The 26123-nt window shown below is 43.9% G+C and overlaps 1 long non-coding RNA gene across 1 annotated transcript in view; it reads right to left on the bottom strand.

Moving 5' to 3' along the window:
- LOC109453069 (uncharacterized) overlaps positions 1-26123 on the bottom strand; it is a 280383-nt gene that overhangs the window by 43501 nt on the left and 210759 nt on the right. The window contains exons 4-5 of the long non-coding RNA XR_012497234.1: positions 14964-15068; positions 4313-9347 (exon numbers count right to left, since the gene is read on the bottom strand). This is a non-coding gene — a long non-coding RNA (uncharacterized LOC109453069). The remainder of the gene's footprint in view (positions 1-4312; positions 9348-14963; positions 15069-26123) is intronic.

Raw genomic sequence — 26123 nt, 5'->3', positions numbered from 1 at the left:
GAGTACTTTGCTAAAGTGGTGTCTGCCGGGTTTCTCTACTAGAAAATTGCTCTTTTTCCCTTCCCATACTCTAATCATTAGAAGTGAGTGAGTCACCAAGTCTAACCCACACTCAAGGGCAGAAATTAAGTTCAGCCTCTGGAGACAGGAGTATCAAGGAATTTAGGACATATGTTAAAACCACCAAAGTAATTAATATATATTTAGAAGGAAAATAGTTTGAGGCAATGCAAGTACCTTGTTTTTCCTTAAGGTTTCATCCATTAATTTCAGCATTCATCAGTGGATCTTGCCTGAGGCAGTTATTGCTGTGTTCTAATGCTGATTTGCTATTTCCCTAGTTCCTTTTACATTCATTATTGAAATATTCTGTAAAGAAGATTGACTCTTTCCTGTCCATTTATTTATTATTCAATCAATCATTTATTTACATCAATTTGGACTCGTGGGTATTTATTTTATTCTTTGGGTTATAATCCAATTGTCATTTATCTTGTTGCAATTGTCATTTATTTTATTGATCAAATTTTTCTGGCCTAGACCATTGGGAGTTCTTTTCAGGTTGGTTTCTGTGTTTTTCTGACATTCCTCACCCTTTTTTTGAATGCTTGCTTTTTTTTCTTTTTTTCTTTTTTCGCCACTATATATGACAGACACAACGGGCTCATCTTGTATGCCTCCAAGGAATCCTGATTTCTTTTATTGGAGAATGGTATTTAGAAACTGAACCTGGTCACTAAAGTTGTTATCGGAGTGTCCCTGCTTCTAGGTCCCCTCAGGGGACAAAGCTAGGAAAAGTAGGTATGTCTATTCACCTACGTATACACACATCTGTACCCATGTGTATCTTCACTAATGGGAGCTCACGCTAATGTCTCCAACTCCAGCCCAGCTCCACAGGGCTCCGTCTAGCATCCCACTTTTGCCTCTTTGTTATTTCTTTCTCCAACAGTGAGAAACCTCAAAGGGATTTTGCACGCTGGAAAAAGATTTTACAACCCCGTGGATAATGAACTGTCTCTGGGAGAAAGAAAAAGGAAGTAAACCAGGAGACCAGAGAGCCCACCTGTGTGGCTACAGGCAACTCTATTGTGTAGAACAGATTTGCCAAACTGCAGAATCTTTGGGGTACATTAAAGAGTGTTCGGGAAAAAACTCCACATTTAATTCAAAACATTTATGTTAATGTTATCCTTTGTGCCCTGTTCCTCCATTCCTGCCCATCACCAGAGCAGCCCCAAGTGAATAGCAGAATCTACTTTCTCTGCCCTGGAATGAAATCCCATCTGGTACAACCCCCTTATATTCTAGTTGAGAATACATGAAGTTTACAGAGGCAGGGATCTCACCCAAAGGTCACACAGCTCGTCTGCAACAGGGACAGAAGACGGGCTCAGGTCTCCCAAGTGTCAGGCCTTTCAAATAGCAGCACATCATAGGAGTGGGAGATGGTCACTGTGGACATGGGGAGGACAGACCTCTTAGCTTCATTTTGACAAGGGTCTTCAGCTGCCATGATAAAAATGGATACTGTATTGCGTGCTTCTTCTGCGTCAGGCTAAAGGTAAGCACCAGTATCTACTGAAACACAGTAACCCTACAAAGCGGGTATTACAATGCCCATTTCACAGACAAGCAAACTGAAAATGGAGCTCATAAACTCGCCCAAGGCCACAGGCAGTTCTGAGAGCCAAGCCTGGACCCAAAGGGTAACCACCAAGCTTGTGTCTCCAGGCTCCTGACTCCCAGACCAGCTTGTCACTGGGCTGTGGAAGCTGCCTCAACCCTCCCCCAAGGAGGAGTGTCTCCATCATTGCTGGGGGATCAGCAAACACTGGACTGGAAAGGGCTAATCATGACAGTAGCCAGAGAGGCTTTTCAAAGCTGCCACAAAGAGGTGGGAAATGTGCTGAGAAGCTGTGCCTACTTCTCTCTCTCTCTCTCTCTCTCTCTCTCGCTCTCTCTCGCTCTCTCTCGCTCTCTCTCGCTCTCTTTCTCTCTCTTCCCCCCTCCCTCACACACACACATACACACACACGTACATACACACACATAATACTCTCCATTACTACTGTGACTCTATACTCCACCACACTTTTCCAGAGCTAGCCATCTTCAGCTCTGGTTGGCTCTGTACCCTTAGTGGGTCATTGGAGAAAACCAATCACTTTTAACTTTTTTTTTTTCAATTACAGTTGACATACAATATTATATTAGTTACAGGTGTACAGCATAGTGATTAGACATTTATATAACGTATGAAGTGATCACCCTGATAAGTCTAGTAGCCATCTGACACCATATATACTTATTACAGTATCAGTGACCTACATTCCCTATGTTGTACTTTACCTCCACATGACTATTTTTATAACTGGCGATTTGTACTTCTTAATCTCTTCCCCTTTTTCATCCTTCCCCAAACACCCCCTCCCATCTGGCAACCATCAATTTGTTCGCTGTATTTATGTGTTTGTTTCTGTTTTGTTTGTTCATTTATTTTGGGTTTTTTAGACTCCACATATAAGTGAGATCATATGGCATTTTAGGCAGTACAGTATTATGAACAGAGTATGGGTTTAGGAGTCAAGACGGTCTAGGGTCTAATTCCAGATCTGTCCTTTATGAGCTGCCGCTCCAAGAGAGTCGTGTGATTTGGGCAACCTTTGTGAATGGGAAAGTAATACCTGACTTGTAATATTGGAATCAATAGAAAACATACCTTGAACTTATCTGCTTCTTCAGCTCCCTTCTCCTTCTCCCAGTCAAGTCATTAGCATTTCTGCTGGGATTATTTCAGGAGTCTCCTAACTGTCCTTCTTGTCTCCTCTCTTGTTCCCTTTCAGAATTGCTATATTATACCCAGGAATAATCTTTTACAAATGTGAATCTGATCAACTCAGGGCTCCTGCCATTCCCCTAATATTACCATCAACAAATAAACTTCAAGGGTGTTTTGTTGTTGTTGCACTTAGGACGAAATCCCACATCCTTCTCGTGGAAAGGCCTACCTCTCCACCTCGCCACCCCGTCACAGACTCCACAGCCCTGCTCCCCTTGTCATTGCCTCCTAAGCGGAGGGTCTGTCCTGCCACAGGGCCTTCTTGCCTGCTGTTCCAACTCTCTGGGACTCCCTGTCCCCTCCTTCACCTGGCTGATGCCTACTCATTCTTTAAGTCTCAACTTACCTTCCTAAGAGAGGTCTTCCCAGAATGCTCTGTTTAAATCCTACCCTCCTTTCACATTTCATGCCACTCTTTCTTTTCCTTCACAGCCCCTACCATGATTTGTAGTCATGCATTTGATTGTGTGATTCTTTGTTTAATGTCTGTCTCCTCCTATAGGTGGAGAACAAAGAGTGTGTTTCTTTTGTCCTTTCTGTCCATCCTTGAGGTCAGTCACAGTGCCTGAGACATAATAGATGCTCAAGAAATACTTGATGTATGAAGGAGTGAATGATGAAGGTTACCTGGGCAGCACAGGTACTGGGCACACAGGAGACCTTTAACGGACCCCAGTAGCTGTGCCTCCTCTTCCCCCTTCTGGTGGATGCAGCCAGAGCACAGTTCTCAGGAGTGGGTGTGGTCCTTCCCTCCCCCTAGTTCCCCAGCACTGAGGAGAGGCCCCCACCCTAATGTGGGGGGATGGCTGGTGCAAAGCCCCTGAGGCTGTGGAGCCAGGCTAGGCAGGGCCAGCCAGTGCCACTGGCCCTGCCACCTCAGAGAGCAGGAGCGACCTGCAGGGAGTTGGGAAGGGCTGCTGAGAGCAGGCCCCCTGGGTCCTCATCAGACTCAAACCCGCCCTGTCCTTTCTCCTCACTGCAGAAAGCAGTTCTGCCCTGGCCAATGCCAATTAAGCTGCTGCTTGTTTTGTTGTAAGTGCTGCTAGGCAACTGGCCTGTTTTTGCTTATTTACCTCCCCTGGGCCATTTCACAACACTTTGTAATAGGCCCTGCTCTCTCTGGCACATCTGGTTTGGATTTAGCCTGTCAGAGTCCCCTCTGCACTGAGAGTTAGTACTTTCCCCAGCAGTCACCAAGACAGACCCCTGCGGCTCCAGCTGCCCAGGCCTCCTCGGCATTGGAGCAGGCAGGCCCGGACGCCTTTCACTCGCCCAGCCTCGATCCCCTCTCCACCCGGGGCCGCCTACTCCTTTTTCCAACGCTGTACACGTACCAAAGATGGAAGGCGGGGAATCTTTGAGAAGGAAAAAAATGGGCAAAGGTTTAAGAAATATTAGAGTGGGAGGGAAGTTTAGAGAGAATGAAGTTTGAGCCCCAGACCCCACCTACAGAGAGGGGAATTGACTTACCCAAGAAGTCACACAGAGACAGGGACAAACCAGAGATCAGGTTTCTTGACATCTCTCTCCTTCATCCTGAAGCCTTCCCACCAAGAAGACCACCTTGAGGATAGAGTGGGTTAAACTGGAAGTTATTTGTTTTGAAATAAACAGGTTTACCCCTCTCCCCATCACACCTGAAAATTTCTGGTGGACTTCCTGTAAAGGACCAATGGAGAATCAGAGGTTTGCTATACGTCATTGTAGAGAGAGACAATGAAAGTTTCTTGATTCTTTCCCCACCTGCAGGGAAGGTACTGGCCAAAGTCGGCCAGGGGCAGAGATGGGTGAATGAAGTAAGGTTGGGAACAAACATAGGGCACCTCTTTCTGCTCCCGCTTTCCACATTGTTCTGGGAAAACCTACACCTTTGGAGTAAAACCCAAGGTTCTGACAGTGGCTTACAAGGCGTTACAAGACCTGGCCCTGTTGTCTCTCTGTACAAGTCCCCTCCCCACCCTTGTATACTTAGCTCCAGGGACTTGTGCCGGGAAAGAGGAAGAAGGCTTCCTTGGTGTGAAAGCCACCAGCAGCTGGGCAGAGCTCAGTGAGCAGAGCAAGGACTGGGTTTCACACCCACTTTCTCGAAAGGCTGAGCTCCACTGGGCAGGGAACAAAATGATCAAACTTCACAAAACACACAAACCACTTTCTTTTTCTCCATAGCACATATCTGCCCCCGACATATGGCTACATTACTTGTTTATGATAGGTGTTTTCCTGCTAGAATATCAATTTCTGGAGGGCAGGGTCTTTGTTCCATTCATTGTTATGTTTTTTTGTACTTAGAACAGTTTTGCATGAAGATTGGGTTCAACAATTTGTTGAATGAATGAATGACTCTGTGTTTCCTTCCAGCTCGTTCACATTGTGATGTTTCCTTATACTTACCTCTCAGCTACAAAATGGAATACTGACCTCTCACCTTAGAATGTAAGTCTATCACAAGTGCCCTTGTCTCTCTCTTCCAGCTCTCCATGACCCTGCCCGTCCTTGAACTTTTGGAGAACATGCTGGTCCTCTGCTCGGAACGCCCTTCCCCACCCAGCTCTGCATCTCCTGGTGGGGTTTGACCTGGTAACTTTTGGTGCTAGGTTGTATCTCCCGGTCATTTCTGCATACCTCTCAGTGGTTTGCCACTATGGCAATGATTACTTGTCAGGCTGCTCCACACTGATTAACCAGTAAGGGATAAGGGAACCAGATAGCCAGCCCTGTTGTAACTGAGCAGCAGTCAGCGGTATGTGTCCTCTAAGGTTTTCTACTGATTCTTTTTCAGGTTTACTTTGTCAGTGGTTGACCTTAGACGTGCACCTCTTATTGCACAAGAGTGCAAAGTAATCCCTAAAACAGAACTCTCGGTTTGTTTTTTCCTCCTGAAAACTTCATCTTTCTCAGTTACCACAGTGACCGGTAACACCACCTATTGAGTTTCTTAAGTCAAAACCCCGGGACTTAACAATTGATCCAGATCAGGACCCTCACCCCCCCATCCCCAAGCCATGGGCAGGTCCTATCAACTCAACCTCCGTAACACGTCTACAATCCATCCTCTTCACTCACCTCCACTGTTCCACCCTATCCAGATCCCCAGCATTCTTGCCTGCACGACTCCTGGCTCTTTATTTCCACTCTCCATTGTCTAACACGGGATCAGAATCAGGTTTTAAAACAGAAGTTAGATCATGTAGCTTCTTTGCTTAAAATTGCCCAGATGGCTTCCTGTTACACTTAGGATAAAAGCCCAATTCTTTCCCTTGGCCCCAGAGGCAACAAGCTGGCCCTTGGTGACCTCTCCACCCTCACTTCAAATCACCCCCCAGTTCCCCACCTTTTCTCATTGTGCTTCAGCCACACTATTCCTCTTTCTGTTCTTTGAACAGGTCAATTCATTTCGGGGCTTTTGTATCAACCGTCTCCTCTTCCTAGAATACTTACTCTTCCCTCAGGTGCTCACGTGGCCAATCCCTCTGGCCATTCAGATCCTGACTTAAATGTCACCTCTTCAGAGAAGACTTCCTTGATCACGCAGTTTAGAATCACATGACTCCTCCCCTCCATCTATAGAGTCACGCTCTCTTATGTTATTTTAGGTTCTTCCTAACATTCAGCACCAGGTTTTCTATTTGTTCATTTATTGTCTATCTTCCCCCAATTAGAATAAAACTCTACAAGGGTAGGAACCCACTATGACCCTAGCACCTAGAACAGGCCCTGACACTTAATAGACACTCAAAATATTTCTTGAGTGAATGAATGAATGAGTCAGTGGTCGCTTGAACGTGGACTGAGAGTCAGGAGTCCTGCGTTCAACTCTAACCTGGTTGTTCTCAAACTATGTGACTGAATATGTCACATATCTGCTCTGGGTCTCCATCTCCACATCTGTAAAAGGAGATCTGATTTCATGATCCTTAAATTTCTTTTCAGCTTCCAAATACTCTGATCCTTTCAATCTTTCCACATTGTTGACCATAAAAAGCTGTCAAAGATGGTGACGACAGCAATGACCCAACTAAAGCTGATGAATTATTTTTTTAATCTCATGTAACGTCCCAGGTTACATTAGTTATTTATGATTTATACTTAAGCTACATATCCAAAAATGATTTGTGTGGCTCAAGTTTCAGACCCACTTTCCCAAACACGTCCTTACTTGCTTCATTCATACAGGTAGAAGAATAAATGCTCCCATCTAGACTGCTATATTAGAATGGACCCTTAGGATTACAAATGACAGAAACCTAACTTGAGTGAATTATACTACAAGTGACATGTTTTGGTAGCTCAAGACCCAAGGAAAGCTGGATAACCAAGGGGCTGGGAGGATGGCAAAAGAGCAGGGAGGGCCTCAGGAACTGCTGGAACCAGAGGCTCAAATCCCACCAGTGCTCCACCAACCTTTTCTCTACTTCATTTAGTGTGTTGGCTGGCTGCATGCTTCTCTCTCTATGCAGTCTAGCTCTTTCCACAAAGTCCCAGCATTGCGTTTATCACACTCTGCCATAACTTATGTATTTGTTGGTTTTGTTGCTTGCTTTCAGTCTCTTCCAGTATAATAAAGTTCATTGAGGGAAAGGATATTATTCATTTGTTCATTTCTATATCCCTTGCACCTAACAGTGTCTGGAACATAGAAGGTGCTCAGTAAATACTAATTGGATAATCAATGATAGAAAACATAGCCACCAATTGCCCCAGAGTTTAATACCCAATGAATTCAGTTACTAGAGAAAGGCCAGCAAAGCTCTCTAGGATTCTATTCAAAACAAAATGAAACAAAACAAAAAACTCAGCGAAGGGACTCTTTGGTCCCACTAGGCCATATGCTTATCCTTGGACCAAACAACAGTAGCCATTGAACATGATGTCGCAGCATCCATGTAGATTGGGGGAGGAGAAGCTTTTAGAAAAAGATTGTGGAAGGAAATCCCACAGGTGCCAATATACTCACAGAGTTTTTGTGGAGCTCAAAAGAGACATTGCAAGAGAGCGTGATTTGACAAGCTATTATGAAGTAGCCATTTTTGTAGATCAAAATTGGTTAAATTTTGGCAAATTTGTATGTTTCAACTTACTATAAAAGTTTTAAAAAGCATTATATGGATGTAAGAGAGTTAATTTGATTATATGTCAGTAGACTAAGTAAGAATATCAGTTTTTTAAGATGAAAGATGAAGTTGATTCCTTTTTTAAATGAGGGTAGTAGCTAAAATGATTTACTATGTGCTAGCTATACAAGGAACAGTGCTAAGCGCTCTACATGATTAGCTCATTATTTCTTCTAACACCTCCATAAGGTAGATAGTATAAATATCCCCATTCTACAGACAAAGACACTGAGGTTTGGTTATATGTTCTAGATGACACAGTTCAAAAAGTGGCAGAACCAGGACCTGAACCTAGGTTTCTTGGATCTAAGGCTATTTGTTACACCTACACTACTTGGAGAAGAGATTGGAGGTCCTGGTCCTCCATGAAAACTAATTCACTATACTAGGATGAATGATTCTTCCCATTACCTGTGAGTCCACAGACCTGGGAACTTTCTGCTTCCAAGTTGTTTGCAGTGTATTGTAACTAGCAGTGAGTGAACTGCCTCCTGTGACCAGACGAATCTCCTTGAGGATGCATCTTACTCATCTTTGCCTTCAAAATAAGTTTTACATTCTACCCAAAATGTGAAATGCACTCAACAAAGGTTTATTGAACTGACTAAGGCAGGCACACAGATGATAATTTGGTATCTCCAAAGGAGATTGGCTTTAGTCTGCATGTTGGCAGTAGTGAGGGAGATAGAAAAATGGGGATAGCAGGGACAATTAAAAATCCATAGCTAGCATGTGTTGAGAGCCTGTTATGTTTCAGGAAATGTATGTTCATTATCTCCAGTTTTTATATTACCTTGCAAGGTGAGTGCTGGTGATATCTCCAGGTCTTACTGCTTGAGAGCAGCAGAATATATTATTTCTGGAGACTGAAAACATCTCCTCTATGATATCAAAGCTGGGCCATGAAAATGTGTTTGCTCCAACTAGGGTCACGCAGAGCTTTGATCCTAAAAACTGTTCTCAGCCAGAATTTCACAAAATTCCATTCTGGGCAGACCCCCAGTTGCTTTAAATGCAAACTCCGCCCATGCTCCAGAGCCCTACAACTCTGTCAAACAAATGTTTGACTTGATTTGGTACGTGAACTTGATCATGAGCCATGGAATTTCAGAGCTGTGCCTGCAAGTCTGGAATTTAAATATTAGCCTTTCCGACCTGAATGGCTTTGATCTCCCAAGTTTACACTCACAAGTATTGATAACATGGCTCAAATCACCAGCCAGAGCACCAGGTCTGCAACCCACAGCTGCCAAGTATATGCATGTGTACGTAGATCTCTGCTGAGATCAAAATGGATTTAGGTTACGCAAGTACTTATCTGATGGTGGGGGGAGCCCCGCAGATGGGGCAGAGACAGAGCTTACTTTCATGCAGCCAATCATGCTTGCTTGATCCTATAGGACAGAAATCAAGAGTGAACTGTAGCTGAACCCTGGAAAGACCGGGCCTCTGCATTGTGGCCCGACCTTCCTTAATTTCTTAGTCTACTTTCTCATTGGGGAATGGCTGCCATAGTTAGTTACCATTTGTCAAGCATCTGTCTTGTACTGGGCACCTTAAGTGTTTATATAATATTATTAATCATATGTAAAACTTATACATGCTGGGCACTATTCTATGAGTTTTACATTTATGTCATTTTATACATACAACATTCACATAAAGTTGGGACTACTATTATCTTCATTTTTCAGATGAGGAAACTGAGGCACAGAGTTTAATTAGTGAGAGACACACTGCAACGAAGTGGCAGAACTAGGATTTGAACAAGAGGAAGCATCTCTTTCTAGCCTCTCAACAGCCTGGTGAGGCAGGTGTGGTCCTTTCACAAAGAAGGGAAAGAAGTTTAAGTGACTTGCCAAAAATCATACAACCTGTTCAGGACAGAATCAAAATTTAAACCCAGGTCAAAAAATGCAATGACCATGCTTTTTAAGATATACCATAGAGGCCTGTTTTTGTGGGGCCTGATTTTGTATGGCCTGCAAGCTACGAATGGCTTTTACATTTTTAAGGCATTGTTTCAAGAATAAGAACAAAGAAGAATATGTGACAGAGAGCATATGTGGCCCCACAAAGCTTAAAATATTTACTACCTGGCACTTTATAGGAAAAGGTTGACAACTCCTGACAATACCATCTCCCCTCCATGGCGGCCAAAAGTACCATTGGGAGGATCAAATAATGGACGTGGGAGTGTCTGCATATGATTTGGGGACGTTATTTTCCCTTCATTGGACCTCAGTTTCCCCATTTAAAAGGAGGAGTTGGAGGTCTGTAAGCCTCCTTCCAGCTCTACTCTGACCTAATGAAAGGTGTTATCCTGATGCTGTACTAATGTAAGTTATTGCTTTGTTTATTCCCTTCCCATCTTATTATTCTGTCACCTACTGTATTGTAAGGAATGCAGACATAATTATACTTCAATGATAAAGAAAAACGTACCCCCCCCAAATCCCTGAAATCTACAATATGCTGCACCTCCAAAACATCAGCCCTTCTGTGATGTGTCCTCAAGGTATACACCTTCTTCTAAGCTCGGTTTAGGCTCTTTGTTTCTTCTCCCAGCCTCTAGGCATTTCAAGTGAATTTCCCCAGAAATATTTGCTTTTGATTCTCCCAATCTCTCCTAAGCCCCTCCTCCTTTCCCAGTTCCCCTGGTATTCAACACCAGCAAATCAATCAATCAATCAATCAATCAATCAATCAATCAATCAAGCATCATCAAAGAGACCTACCAATTTCCCTTCCATTTGTTTCCTAGTGTCAGACACTTTTCAGGATCCACTTCCTCCCCCGGAGAATGGTCTCCCACACATTCTAAGAACAACGGCAGCTTCTTTTAATTTTCTAACCCCTTCTCTCCTCTTTGGCTCTTGTTTGGCCAAGGCAGGCCTGCCCCTTACAGATTTACTATCTCTCCTAAAGTCCTCTTCACAACCTCTCTCCACGTAAAAAGAAACAGAATCCAGAGTTCTCCCCAGGATACCATGACCTTACTCAGGTCTACAGCTTCGGGACCCCTCTGCTCCAAGCGTGCCCGTGCAGGGAGCCAAAGGCGTCATGTGGAAGTAGGTCCAGGCCCTGCGATGCCCAAGGCCTGGTCTGTCATCTTACTTTAAGGAGGATGTGCCCCTGCCTACTCAGACCCCCAGGCTCATCTCTCCAGGATGGCTGCAGTAGGCTTCCAAGGGGTCCGCCTGCCTCCAGACGGCTGCTTCTTTCCTTGACTCATTCACCACTCTGCAGTCAAAGGAACTGCTCCAGAGTCATGACCCACCTGAGTCATTCCCCTGCTTAACTACCTTCAGTGGTTCCTCAGTGCTGGCAGAATAGAGTTTCCTGCCTTACCTCTCCATGACCCAGCTCTGGCTTGTCTCTCATCTCCTTTCCAACCACTGCATCTCTCATTCCCAATGTCTTTGGTATACCAAAGTACTTCGCAGACTCCAAGCCTTCTGGACAATGTGACTGCACATTCCTTCCCTCGACAGGGAGCCTTCCCAGCTCTGCTTTCCAGGAAGCACCTGCACATTCTTCCGTCTGTGCAGAATATCTGTCCTTTCCCCTTTTAGAACCATATTCCCCCTTCCCCCAACTGCTCTGTGGCCAGGAGGTTGATCTGAGGGGATGCCATCAGTGGTTCTTGGCCAATTGAAGCTTCAGAAGAGCAGAGGGAGAGCGGGAATGTATTCCTTTGGTTCCCCCCTTGCAAGGTCACTAGAGCAGGCCATGTCTCTCACTGTTCCTCCGATGGTTGTCAACTCGGCAGGACTTCCCTCCCCTTCAGGGAAAAGTTCGGCAGCTACTAAGCTCCTATACTCTCCTTTGAGAGTCTTGTACATCTACACCTTTGCAAATAAGCACTCCTCTGACTATTTCATGGGAGCCATCAGTGGCCCACTGAGACCTTGACGGATACATACTGACCCAGCATAGACCCCAGGGGGCCCTTTGTAGGCACCTCCCTGTTATATCACATGTTCCTTTCTTCTTTGTCTGCCCACCTAACGGCTGCATTTCACCTTGTCTTACAGATCTTCAAGTCGTACACCCACGTTTAGTGAGCACCTACTACACGTTGGGCCACGGCCTAGGCACTGCAGATTCAGAGGTGAGTAGATAATTCCTAAACTTGAAGCACCCCCACTCTAGCATGGAAGATAAGACATAGGCCCCGTTTGTGGCAACAAATACAGGACTAGTGAGCAGTCATCTCGTACTCAAATTCCAACTCCATCATCAACTAGCTGTGCGATCTGGGTGAGTTCATCTCTCTGAGCCTCAGTTTCCTTATCTGTAGACAGAAATAACATTAGCTGCCTCAGACAGTGGTTGTAAGGATTAAAGTAGTTAGCATAAGGCCTGGCATCTACCAGGCACTCAACGAGTGTCCATTATTATTTTTATTACAGCAGGTGCTTGGTGTACATTCAATAAATGGATGATCGCTTCTCGGCTTTTTGGCTAAGATCAAGTGTAATAAATGGATGATTGAGTTTATTATCTCACTTGATCTCCATAACAACCCTTCCCCACTATATACATTCCAAATAGACAGGGAAGGAATTCCTTTTCCCATTTCACAGATGACGAAATTGGGAGTGAATTAACCAACAAATAAATGAATGTCTGAGCCACTTAGCCGGCCCTGTGTCTCCTACTTCCTCCCATTGGCCACAGCGAGGCTGTCTGTGTAGAGAGTGGGAGCCCTGGGCCCTGGAAAAGTGATCCTAAGCTTTCTCTCCAACTTTCCAACTCCAGAGGACCTGTGCCAATAGCTCACAGCGATTTGCTCTAACACAGCCTTGGTGCAGGTGTACCCGGAGTCTGTAAACACTAGGCCTGCTGGGCTCTGCCCCTGAAGCCCCAGCTTCCCAGAACTGGTGGCCCCAGTTCCTGTTCAGCTGCTGCTCTTTCTGTAAGGCCTTTGCAAGCCCTGCTGCCCCTTCTGGTAAGTGCAGGGGCCTGGAGGGAGGTTCCACTTTCACATTCGTTACCACACCCACACTGAGATTTCTCAATGTGGAGGGGAAATTTCCTTTCTCTTGAGGCCTAACCTCAAGTCTGCGCATTAACTCCTCAGTGTTTCAGAACATAGTTTCCCACTGAAACTCAGATCCCCTCAAGATCTAAATGTGAACCTGACCCAGAAATAAGGGAGAACTAGTCCTTGCTTGGCCCCTGCTGCAGTCCGGCCCCGTGCTCAAGCGTGCTTTTCGTGTACTCTGATGCACATCTCCCAATGCCCCTTCATGGTGGGCATCACCCATTTTACAGATGTGGGGACTGAGGCTCAGGGCGATAAAATGGCTAGTGGTGGAATGTTCAAATGGGAAACCTACACCTTTGAGCTTTGGAAACAGTGGAAATCGCCACAGAACGAAAGTCCCCAAATGGAACTCATCTTTGCTGCTTGTGTACCCCATGTGTAGCTCTATCACTTTGGTTCTTGTAATCTGCATGTTTATTTGTATTCATATTGGTCTCCCCTACTTGACTGTCCCTCCTCAAGGACAGAGAAAGTGACTCACTCATGCCCCTTCCCCCACCCTCAGCACAAGGCCTGAACTATAAGAAAGGATTGTTGGTCTGAGAAGTTAAAGCAGGCCAGAGTGCCTAGTGGTAAGGAATTAGTGAAGGGAGATGAGGGATAAGGCTGCAGAAAAAAGTAAGACCAGATCAAGCAGGGCTCCGTAGGCCATGGTGAGGGCCTGGATTTAATTCTAAGAGCAAAAGGAAGCCATTGAAGGCTTTCCAGCAAGGCCCTTACATGTCATAAAAAGGGAATTCTGGCTGTAGCGTTGACAATAGAAGGTGACAGACACAGAAGCCCAGTTAGGAGCTGTCTCAGTAGACCAGGCAAGAGATGGGGGAGGGGGTGTCTCTCCAAGTCAGTGCTTCTCCGACTTGAGTAGGCATCAGAATCATCTGGAAGACACTTGAAGCACAGCTTGCTGGCCCCACCCCACCAAGATTTCTGACACAATAGGTCTGGGCTGGGGGCTGAGAACTGTATTGCTAGCCAGGTCTTAGATGCTGTAGATGCTGCTGGTCCCTGCATCCACTGTCTTTCAGGAAAGAGGAGGAAAAGGATGAGTAAGACACAGTCTTTCCCTCGAAGAGTTTTCATTTCATGGGAGCACAATGTGACCAGTACAATCTACAGAGGTGGATGCATCTCCATGGTGACAGCCCTGGGAGGGACATCTCTGTAGCGTGGGGGCAAAGCAGAGGGTTAGGGGAAGCTTTGTGGAAGAAGGAACCATTGGATTGAGTTACACTACGTAAGTAAGTAGGAGTCAACCACGTCAGGGAGTTCACGGGGAAGGATCGAAAGAAGAAGGTACTCAGGGCAGAGGGTGCAGGTTGAACAAAGCCAAAGAGCTGAGAAATAGCAAGATGTGTTTGAACAACCGGGACCAAGAGACTCCCAAATGAAGCTGGTATAGGTAAAAACTGAACCATGAGGGCTTTGTATGCCCTACAAATTAAGGCATTTGGACTTTATCCTGTGGAGCAGAGGTTTCTAAACTTCTGGGCAGGGGTGGCGGGGTGGAGGTGAGGAATGTCACGGACCCCTCTGAGAATCTGATCAAAGTAGATGTGCAGGCAAGCAGAACTAGAGTGTGCATTTCAAGGTGTTCACAAATTCCCTGAAGCCTATTCGAGTCCCTGCAATGGATGATAGGTTTTAAGCAGAGAGGTGTCCTAATTAGGTTTTATTTTAGAAGAATTTCTTCCTGGCTATGTAAAAAATTGGACAGAGAGAAGCTAGGGTTCAACCATCTGGGTGAGAGGTAATCAATGGCACTGGGTTGGGGACCAAGTGTCACACCTATAACATAAGAGTTAGGTTGGTAGTTGTCAAGATCGGACTTGCTTTTTAGCAAGGTCACTCTCCTCAGTCGAAAAAGCAACGGCTGATTGCTGAGCACGAGGCTGTCCTTGCATGGCTAGGCCGATGGGTAAAGCAAGCCAGCTAAGCAAGGAGCCATCTCTGCCCTTACCTCTCCTACTGGAATCTGCTGGTCATCAGTCAGTGGAGGCCCAGATACCCCACGCTTCTGAGGGCTGGAAGCCAAGGACATGAAGGAAGGCAGCGGTTTGATGAGCTGGGGAGAGACCACAAGGGCAAAGTGGGCTAGTGAGTTTTAGGGACAGAGCGAGGTGTCATTCTTTCCAAATATTTTGCAACAGCCCTAGGAAGCAGACAGAGCTAAGATGATTAGCTCCATTGTACAGATGGGACACTGCAGTCCAGAGAAGGTGAGGACTTGGCAAAAGATACGTAGCAAACACCAGGGCAAAACTAAGAACAGGACGCCAAGCACACTGGACTCATGTCAGCATCGCCTTAGGCTGGCCCTGCTGCAAATGTTGCCACGGTCATTCCGGTGGCTCTAAAATCCTGTACTTCTGTGATTCTTGCAAAAGTCTCCCCACCATTAGCTCAACTCCTTTATTTTCTTTTGATCTTTGATCTGTATCTGCCTTTTTTACCCCAAGATCTTACCCTCAACCACTGTGAAGTTTGCAGCCAGCTATTCGGCTTCTCTGCCTTGAGTTTTCTCTTCGTCAGCTAAAACAAGAGGATTGCACTAAATATTCCTGAAGTCTTTTTCTTCTCTGAACTATGCGGTTCTGCAAAGACTTCCAAGACCCAAAATTCTACCCAGGTTTTGAAGTGACAACATGATTCTCACCGGCCCAACTCCTTTTATATATAGTTACCAGGGAATAATAAGAATAATGATGATAGTGAACATTTATTTCTGCCCATGGGCCAACCACTGATCTAAATACTGTTAAGCCTCAAAACAACTTTATAAGGCAATTGCTATTACTGTCCCCATTTCATAGATAAGGAAACGAGAAACACACAGAGAGGTTACGTGACTTAATATAAGGTCATACAGTTAACACGCTGTGGAACCAGGGTTCAAGCACAAGCATTCGCTTCCGGGTTTATGCTCCTTGTCCCCAGGAACTGAAGAGCGAGGAGTGAAGAGTGCAGGAAAGGTATGAAAACCGCCAAGTGAACTGTCAGCAATGGGAGGCTCACTACCCCTCAGGGACATATTCTCTCATTATCCTCATTTTGTCATTTGGGCTATGTCATGCTACCTCCCACCACCTGCAAGGGGCACACTTATAAGCAGTTATCTAGTGACTTGTGGAAGCATTTGCCAGATTTAGCAAATAAAAATACAGAACACCTGCTTAAATTCTAATTTCAGATACACATTAAACAAATTTTTTTGTATAAATATATCCCATGCAACATTTGGGACATACTCCTAGCGAAAAAGTTGTCATTATTTATCTGACGTTTAAATTTAACTGGGCATCCTGTGCTTCAGCTGGCAAACCTATTTCCAGGACAACAAAATAAGGACAAGTGATGGCAATTTCCCTTGAAAAGACTGAATAGATATTATTGTTTTGCTCACTGGCCTAGAAGGTTGACATGGTGGGCTTGGCTGAATCATTTTCAAGGGAATAGGGATGACCTCTCCTCCCTCACCTCCGTTAGGAGGTCCTTTGGGGCCTCAAAAATCACCCCTGAGGGAACCTGAAACAGCCTTTGGAACTGGAGAGAAACTCCCCAGAATGATCTGGAATAGGCCTTGTTTACTGGCTGACTGTAACCCCTGGCTCAGTTTTCAATGCCCTGCTTACAACTTAGAAGGTACTTTAAATGGTCATCTCTTTCCTTCTCTACTCTCCAACACATGCCCAGGGCCCTTTTAGGACAGTCAGGTGTTCAAATACTAATTCCTGCTCCTCTCAGAATGTAGGTAACCTCTTCTGTGATAATTAGAGAAAAATTAAGAAAAGCACGGGATAGATGCTCAGTCAATGTAACCCTTTCATTTCCCCCTTGCCATTTCACAATCGGGAGTCAAGATGGGTCATTATCTTGGGTTTTCCTCATACTGAATGTTATGGAGGCCTGGGAGAAGACAACCAATCCCCAAGGATTGTCTGACCTTCACAACATGTTGTGAATTCCCAAAAATCCCCCCCAGGAAACCAGTTTTGAAATCTAAATATGTGGGCTTACTCCACATCACACATTTGTGCTGAAGCTTATTTTCTCATGGCCGGATCCAGACAGACCCGTTGGCTTGACCAAACTCCTGCCTCCTCGTCACAACCTGACCCAATGCTTCCCCCTCTCCCCTCTCCCTCTCCCCTCTCGCACTGCATCCCTCCCATGCCCTGGGTAGAGTGGTTTCTATCAAAAGAGCATGTTTCAGCTCATAGGGAAACTGGCCTCTCACATGTTTTCAATCTGCTTTGTCTTCCCTGATTACCAGGATGTCCCAGACCAAATCGCATTTAGATGAAATGCGTTTGGGTGGGTGTAGTGCCCAGCCTGCTTCAGCAGAAATGTTAGAGCAGCCACCCAGAGCATAGCTGAGACATGCACAAAATGCAGATCAAAACCCCAAAGCAAAGCGAATTTTAAAAAGCATATCAACATTCTTAAATGTATAAATGTGTAGGCCTCCTGATTAGGATTTCCTCCAGGAGGAGCATTCATTCAAAAAGGATTTAGGGCAGAGCAAAAATAAACCCTTCTTGGGTTTTACAGCTTTGTGGAGAGCAAAAGTCTGACAGTAACTTTACCTTCCTCCTTGACCTTACAACATTTTGCACTGTGGGACTGTGAAGAACAGGTCCCCAGCTTTTTCGCTGAATAGTGTCTTAGCAGAAGCTGCTACACTGACCTTATTAGCCAGATGTATCCTTGGTTTTGTCAGCTGGAGCCAGAATATCTTCATAACCACTATCTTTATCATCCCATGGTTAAGAATCATTGATAATTTATTTTGTGCCAGGAATTTTGCTAAATATTCTGCATGATTTATCTCACTTAATTTCATAACCCTCTCCTATGAGAGGTATATTTTTTTAATTAAGATTTTATTTCCTTAGAGCAGTTTCAGATTCACTGCAGAATTGAGGGGCAGGTACAGAGATTTCCCATCACCCCCTGCCCCACACATGCATAGCCTCCCCCATTATCACCGTCCCCCACCAGAGCGTGCATGTGTTATAATTGATGAACCTACACTGACATATCATAATTACCAAAAGTCCATCATTTACCCTTGACAACATTCTGTGGGTTTGGACAAATGTATAATGACAGGTATCCATCAGTATAGAGCATTTTTACCAACTTAAAAGTCCTCTGTGTGCCACGTATTCACTTCTGCCCTCATCCCAACCCCTGGCAACTGTTGATCTATTTACTGTTTCCATAGTTGTGCCTTTTCCAGATGTCACATAGTTGGAATCGTATAGTACGTAGCCTTTTCAAATTGACGTCTTTCACTTAGTAGTATGCATTTAAGCCTCCTCTATGTCTTTTCAGGGTTTGATAGCTCATTGCTTTTTAGCACTGAGTAACACGCCATTACCTGGATGGACCACAGTTTATTTTTCCATCATCTACTGAAGGACATCTTGGTTGTTTCCAAGTTTGGGCAACTACGGATAAAGCTGCTATAAAAACCCACGTGCAGGTTTTTGTTTGGACGTTAAGTTTTCAACTTCTTTGGGTAAATACCAAGGAGTGAGATTGCGGGATCATATGGTAAAAGTATGTTTAGTTTTGTTAGAAACTGAAAAACTCTTTCAAAGTGGCTGTATCATGTTGCATTCCACTGGCAATAATGAGTGATCTTGTTGTTTCACAGCCTCTTCAGCATTTGGTGGTGTCAGTGTTCAGGATTTTGGCCACTCTAATAGGTGTGTGCTGATATATCATTGTTGTTTTAAATTGCATTTCCCTGATGACATGTAATGTGGAACATCTTTTCAAGTTTATTTGCCATCTGTATATTTTCATATGTTGATTTGTCACCTGTATATCTTCCTTGGTGAGGTATCTGTTAAGATACTGGCCCATTTTTTAATCAGGTTGTTTTTCTTATTGTTGAGTTTTAAGAGTTCTTTGTACATTTTGGGTAATAGTCCTTTATCAGATGTACTTTTGCAAATATATTCTCCCAATCTGTGGATTGTCTTCTATTTCTATTGATAATCTCTTTCACAGAGCAGAAGTTTTTAATTTTAATGAAGTCCAGCTTACCAATTATTTCTTTCATGAATCATGACTTTAGAGTTATATTTTAAAAGGCATCACCAAACCCAAGGTCATCTATGGTATCTCCTATGTTATCTTCTAGGAGTTTTATAGTTTTGCATTTTATACGTAGGTCTGTGATCCATTTTGAGTTAATTTTCCTGAAAGAGGTAGATTCTGTGTCGAGGTTCAATTTTTTTGCACGTGTATGCTCCATTGTTACAGCACCATTTGTTGAAAAGACTAAACTTGCTCCATTGTATTGCCTTTGCTCCTTTATCAAAGATCAGTTAACTACATGTATGGAGGTCTATTTCTAGGTTCTGTCTCTGTTCTATTGATCTATTTGTCTAATCTTTTGCTAATATCACACTGTCTTGATTACTATTACTTTACAGTAAGTCTTGAAGTAGGGTAGTTTCAGTCCTTCAACTTTGTTGTTCTTCAATATGGTGGTAGCTATTTTGCATCTTTTGCCTTTGCATATCAACTTTAGAATCAGTTTGTCAAACTGATTATACACAAAATAATTTGCTAGGATTTTTATTCAGGTGGCATTGAGTCTATAGCTCAAGTTGCAAAGAACTGATATCTTCATAACACTGAGTCTTCCTATCCATAAATATCAATTATCTTTCCATTCATTTAGTTTTTCTTTAATATTGTTCATCAGAGTTTTGTAGTTTCCCTCATATAGATCTTGTACATATTATTAGATTTATACCTATGTATTTCATTTTTTGGTACTAATATTAATGGTATTGTATTTTTAATTTCAAATTCCATTTGTTCATATCTGGTACATAGGAAAGCAATTGACTTTTGTATATCGACTTTGTAACCTTGTAATAATTGACCTTGTAATAATCACTTATTAGTTTTAGGAGTTTTTTTATTGTTGTTGAGTCAGATTTTCTACTTAGATGATCATGTCATCTATGAACAAATAGTTTTATTTCTTTCTTCCTAATCTGTATACCTTTTATTTCCTTTTCTTGTCTTATTGCATTAGCTAGATCTTACAGTATGATGTTAGAAAGGAGTGGTGCGAGGGAACATCCTTGCCTTGTATCCGATCTTAAAGGGAAAGTTTGAGTTTCTCACCATTAAGTATGGTGTTAGCTGTGGGGTTTTTTTGTTTTTTGTTTTTTATATCTTTTTTTTTTTTTGTAGATATTCCTTATCAAATTAGGGAAGTCCCTTTCTATTCCTAATTTACTGAAAGTTTTTATCATAAATGGGTCTTGGATTTTGTCAAATGTTTTTTCTGCATCTATTAATATGATCATGTGATCATGTGATTTTTTTTCTGAGACTACTGATGTGATGGATTACATTAATTGATTTTCTAATGTTGAGCCAGTCTTGCATACCTGGGGTAAACCCTGCTTGATCATGGTGTATAATTCTCTTTATATACCATTAGATTAAATATGCGAATATTTTGTTGAGGAGTTTTGCATCTATGTTCATGAGAGATATCGGTCTGTAGTTTTCTTTTCTTGTAATGTCTTTGTCTACTGGTAGTAGGGTAATGCTGGCCTCATAGCAATGAGTTAGAAAGTATTTCCCCTATTTCTATCCTCTGAAAGAGATTGTAGAAAATTGGTATCATTTCTTTCTGATGTTAGTGGAGTTCACCAGTGAACACATCTAGGCCTGGAGCTTTCTGTTTTAGAAAGTTTTTAATTATTGATACAATTTCTTTAATAGACATAGGTCTATCCTCTGGGGACTTTACAAAGTTAGGTTTTAGAGGAGCAGGTATGGAAACCTATAGACCTGTTTGGAGGCTACTACAATAACCACAGCAGGAGATGATGGTGGCTGGAACCAGGGTAGGTAGGTGGTAAATGTGTAAGATCCACTAGAATTCTAGATGCACTTATAAAGTACAGCCCACTGCATTTGTTAACAGGATCAGGTTTGGGGCATAAGAGAGTGTGCCTCAGTCTCCTTATCTGTAAACTAGGAATACTATTTGCACTACAAGGCTGTTCACCTTCACAGTGGATGTTCAAGAAATATGAATTTTCTCTCTCAGCAGCATAGAACTTCACCTGGAACTGATCACAGGACAGTTAACCATGGTAGGTTATTTAAGGTTTGTGTAGGGAGGAGAAGATGATAAATTTCAAGTACCTGTGGGGCTCCCAAAGGGAGAGGTCTCATTGCAAAGGTGTAGCACACATTTTGGGATAAAGGCTCCAGATATAGTGTGGGGGTAAAAGTTTGGGAAATGTCACTGTACAGGTAGCAGCTGACACCACTCGGGCAAGTCAAGAATAGAGTCCTTTCCCATTCCCATAGCAAGACTGTGCAACACTTAGGTGACTAATATGTACCTTACAGAGGAAATAACAAAAATCATTAAAAGTAGACTGAAAAATCCGGTATTATATGAAATAAGGGAATAATTATTCCAGAACATTAGGCTAAGAGAAGCCAGGGAAACTGAGCTCACACATAGCTATGAGTTTCTGGACATGTAGCATAAAGGGAAACTGAGCAGCTACATGGTTGTTGCTAGTCAAGAAAAGGAAGCAGTGTAGACAACATGGGTGTAAATCAAGAGGCCTGGGTCCTCATCCAGGCCTCTTCCCTCCACATTACCTGCTTTCTAACACAACCATGTAATTGTAATCGGTATGGGTCAGCTGACAGCACAGCTAGTTGGTCAGTGTTTCTGCATCTATGAGCTTGGCTGGCTTTGTGCAAATGCATGGTCTATAGGATCCCCGAGGGACGATACATACATAGTAAAGTCCATACAAAATATATTTGTGGCATAAAGGCTAGTCCCCTCTTTCACTGGTTTATCAGCATTTTTCCATCTACCCAAGGTAATCAGAACTGGGTTCTGTCCTGGCTCTGTCATAATCCAATGGCATCTGTGATTTGAGATGATTGATCTACTCCGCACACTTGCAGAACCCTGTGAAGGTCACCAGTGCACACTGTGATTCCAGAAGAGGAGGGTTAGGATGAGCCAGAGGGGATGGATGGGGTGCCTGGAAAACTGGTCACATAAGGATGGACTGAAACACATAGGGATTTTTTTCTTTTTCATGGCAAATAGGAAATTTGACTAAGATGTGGTAAATGTCTTCAAATGTTTTAGGAGCAACTATTTGGAAGTGAAATTTGTTTTTCTTCTACACTAATATATGAATGTGTCAGAGAGAGATACTTTAGCTCATCATATACATATACATATATATATACATACATACATACATACATATATGTACATAATATACATGTACATCATATACATATACATACATACATACATACATATATACATAAATTTATGTATGTATATAAATTTATATGTATGTATGTATGTATGTATATATATATATATGTATGTATGTATGTATTTCTAATAATCTTTGCCATTCAACAGTGAAATGAGCTGTCTTTGGAGAAAGATGACTGATGGAACCCTCTTAGCTTGGGTTCAAGTATCAGATCTAAGACTGGACTACAGGAATAATATCCTCTTGCCTTCTCGTCACCCCTTCCCATTATCTCCCCCTTCCTATCTCTGGGGTCCTCTGTCTCTATCTCAGTGGAACAAAACTACATGGACGTTTACTAAGTGGGTGTCGAACCTTAGGCCCCTTTGTCTGCCAAGATGCAAACTGTCAATTTGACCCAAGATATTCTGAGTGATTAATAGAGGAGGCAAATACCTCTCATTCCTCGGGGCTACCAAGGACCATGTGATAACTGACCTCATCTGGGCACCGAATGGTACCCCGGCCCCCCCGAGGGTTACTTCTGCCTGGTGCAGCCCCAGGTCAAGGCCAATCAATTTTACTCTGAGGGGAGGAATGTGAGGCATGTCCTCCATGAAAGCCCGGAACAGATGTTATGTTGTTCTTTCATGACTGCCTTTGCTAAGTGGCTTGGGAGCTGGGCCTTTAGAAGTCAAGCCAGGCTTGGCCGCAGAAGCTAATCAAGAGATAATCAGGCCCCTCTCAGACAAGGGAGAAAGTCCAGTGGGTGAGACAAAGGGAGGTGAGCTGTCCCAGAAGCTGAGTGAGTATAAAGGAGATTCAAAGCCTCAAGGAACCTGACACTCCAAATAGTTTGACTTCTTGATTTTACAGATAAAGAAACTGAAGATCAGAGAGACATTGAGTTCCTCGATGCCACGCAGAAAAGGAACCCTATCAGGACTAGGGTGAGGCAAATGAGGTACTTCCACAACCCTGAGCATGATCCCTCCTTAAATTTTGTACTCTTAGGTACCTCACTCACCTTACCCTAGTCTCGGCCCTAAACCCTGTACCACCCAGGCTGGAGAACACCTGCCTCAAAGTCCCTTCAGAGAAATTCTACCCATGGAAGGCACCATGTTTCTTAGCAGATGATGCTGACCCAACTGGACCAAAGAAGGACCCCTGTCCACAGGCAGCCAATCGCAGTCTGGCTGGCAGCTGGACGTGGGCTGATGTGGCAGCTGTCCCATCAGGGCGAAAGTGATTTAACTGAACCATCAGATTCTCTCTTGGGAATTTGAATGGGCAGTGAGGAGAAACAGTCTTATAGTCAAGAGATGAAGTCAAGGGCATTCCTGTTCCTCAGTTCCGTTGCTTTCACTGTCGTCTACTCATTCCTGTGATGTTTGTGCCTGGGAAGGGAGACAGGGATGACCAGTCCTATGTCTCTCCCAATTTTTGCCTGTCACTGATGGGTGCACCACTTCTGCCACCATTCAGACTCCTTCCCACCACTGTGGGGACCAGCTGCTTCCCATCCATCGATTAACAATGATTGATCGACTCCTTTTTGCTAAGTACAAAGGTTCACAACACTTGGTCCCGGATCTTAGGTGCTTATACCTTAGCAGGGCAGGCAGACACAAAAGACATTATTACCATTTGATGAGTATAATGAAGAAGAAAAGCAATAGGCATTGTTGGGGCACCAGGAAAAGGTACACAACCCATCTGGCAGAACTGGGAATTAGTGCAAAGAAGGCTTCCTGAGAGGCGTTGCCTGAACTGAGTTCTAAAGTGATGAGCAGGATTTTACTAAGTGACCAGTAAGGAAAGGGAATTCCAGGCTCGATCAATGTGCACCGCTGAGGACCAGCATGGTATGTGCAGGGAAACTGCAACCAGTTTGATACGTCAGGCAGGGCATAGCAAGAGGGAGGCTAAATCTGATAAGCCAGGCTACGGAGCATGGACTTCATACCCTCTCACACTGGTCGTCCTAGTCTACACACAGTACCACAGAGGATTTTATAAAATCCTGAGTTTGAATGCCTTGACACAGCGATACTTCAGTTCTCCACAGATTTCACTGCCCCCGTTGCCTATCCATGGTCCTGGCTGTCATTTACGTTTCTTTCTGCCTTGTGTAGGCTCTGAGAGCATGGTTCCTGCTCTGGATGCTGAAGAGTCTTTGAAGGGTTTTCGGCAGGCATGATCATGCCTCTGCTTTACCAAGGTTCCCTTGGTCTTGATGAGGAAAAGGATTGTAGACGTGCTCTGGAGGCAAACAAGTCCTTTGGAGGCCATTGTAATAATTCAGGCAAAATATGTCAAGGGCCTGCAATTGTTCCATGGAGGAAGGCACAGTAAGCGTGGAGTGATGGCCCCACCATCCCCTACTGTGTGCCTTTGAGGCGTGAGGAAATGTGGGAGAGGGTGATGGGCTTGGAGTCAATAATTCTATGTCCAGCACATTAAATGATAGAATGCTGTGAGAGTCCCTAACCTACTGGGTACCTCCTATGCCTCAGAGGCTTAATATCCATCATCTCTTGTAATTATCTCAACAATCCTGTGAAACTATTACTGTCCTTCCCCCACCATTCTTCTAAAGCTCAAGAGGTTAGGCAATACCTGTGATGGGTCCTTGTCAAGTGGCTGGCCTAGAATTCAGACCCAGAATTCTGTGACTGCAAAGCTTGTTCTAGTATCATACATCTTATATGCTGCCCAGCGGGTTTGTGTGGACAATGTCCAGAGCCTAGAGGCCATCAGAGCACCGTTTTGGGGAGATGCCCCAGAAGAAAATCAATATGGACTTTGGGAGCCACAAGACTGAGAAAAAAAGAACTGAGGATAAACTACCAAGGGGACAAGCTGAAATGTGTTCGGAGCATGCATATTTGGTTTGGCAAATCCCTACTACCTTCCTCTCAGAAAATAAGAAAAAATGTCTAAGTTGGTTTACATGTTAGAACACAAATGCCAAAGCAAAAGTAGGTGTTTTGCTTTAGGATCCACTGGCTACAAAAACTATGAAGGGGAAACCAGGCTGGAGAGGATCCTTCCAGAAGGTCCCAGATGCCCCGGACTGAGAGTTCCTGCCCCAGCTCTGCTCTCTCTTTTGTCCTCCACTAGCTTTGAGGAAAACGTGAAAACCCCTATGGCCCTAAAAGTCCTCCCCAGAGACTCCCTCTAAGGCAGCAGTTCTCAAAGTATGGTCCCCAACAGACCAGCATCTCCCTCACCTGGGAACTTGTTAGAGATGCAAATTCAGACCCGAGCCAAGCGTCGTGAATCGGAAACTCAGGGGGGTGGGGCTGAACATTCTGTTTCAACAAATCCACGAAGGGATTCTGATGTGAGTCAAACTTTGAGAGCTACTGCCATAAGTGATAATGTGACAGAATGAAGTGATCATGTGAAAGCATAAAACTGAATGCTTTAATTAAACTCATGTATTTTTTTCTGCAACGTCCTGGGCTACCCCCAAACGAGTAAAGAATTTCTACACCATCACTTAGGGTCCAGTAGAATCCCAGGCCCGTCAAAGAATGGGCTGGGGCACGCAGGCCATCGGTACGTTAGAATTCAAGTCCCTGCTGGCTTGTTTTGTTCGGTTGGGTTTTGATTTTGCTTGATCTGATTTCAGCTTCACTGGCACCTCCTCAGGGAAGCCCTCCCAGCTTTCCTGGGCTGGGTTACAGACTCGTATCACACTTTCCAAGAAGTATTGTGAGTTCCTGCTCATCATCACCGTGCTCATCACTCCCCTTCACTCCAAGCCCAGAGAGGGTGGGGCCTGGAGTTTTCCCATTCGTCCTTGCATCCCCAGGATA

This window comes from Rhinolophus sinicus, linkage group LG06, assembly GCF_036562045.2.
Source record: "Rhinolophus sinicus isolate RSC01 linkage group LG06, ASM3656204v1, whole genome shotgun sequence".
In the NCBI taxonomy this organism is placed as follows: Eukaryota; Metazoa; Chordata; class Mammalia; order Chiroptera; family Rhinolophidae; genus Rhinolophus; species Rhinolophus sinicus.
The sequence above is the reverse complement of the archived record's forward strand: the minus strand, read 5'-3'. Positions and strand labels throughout refer to the sequence as shown.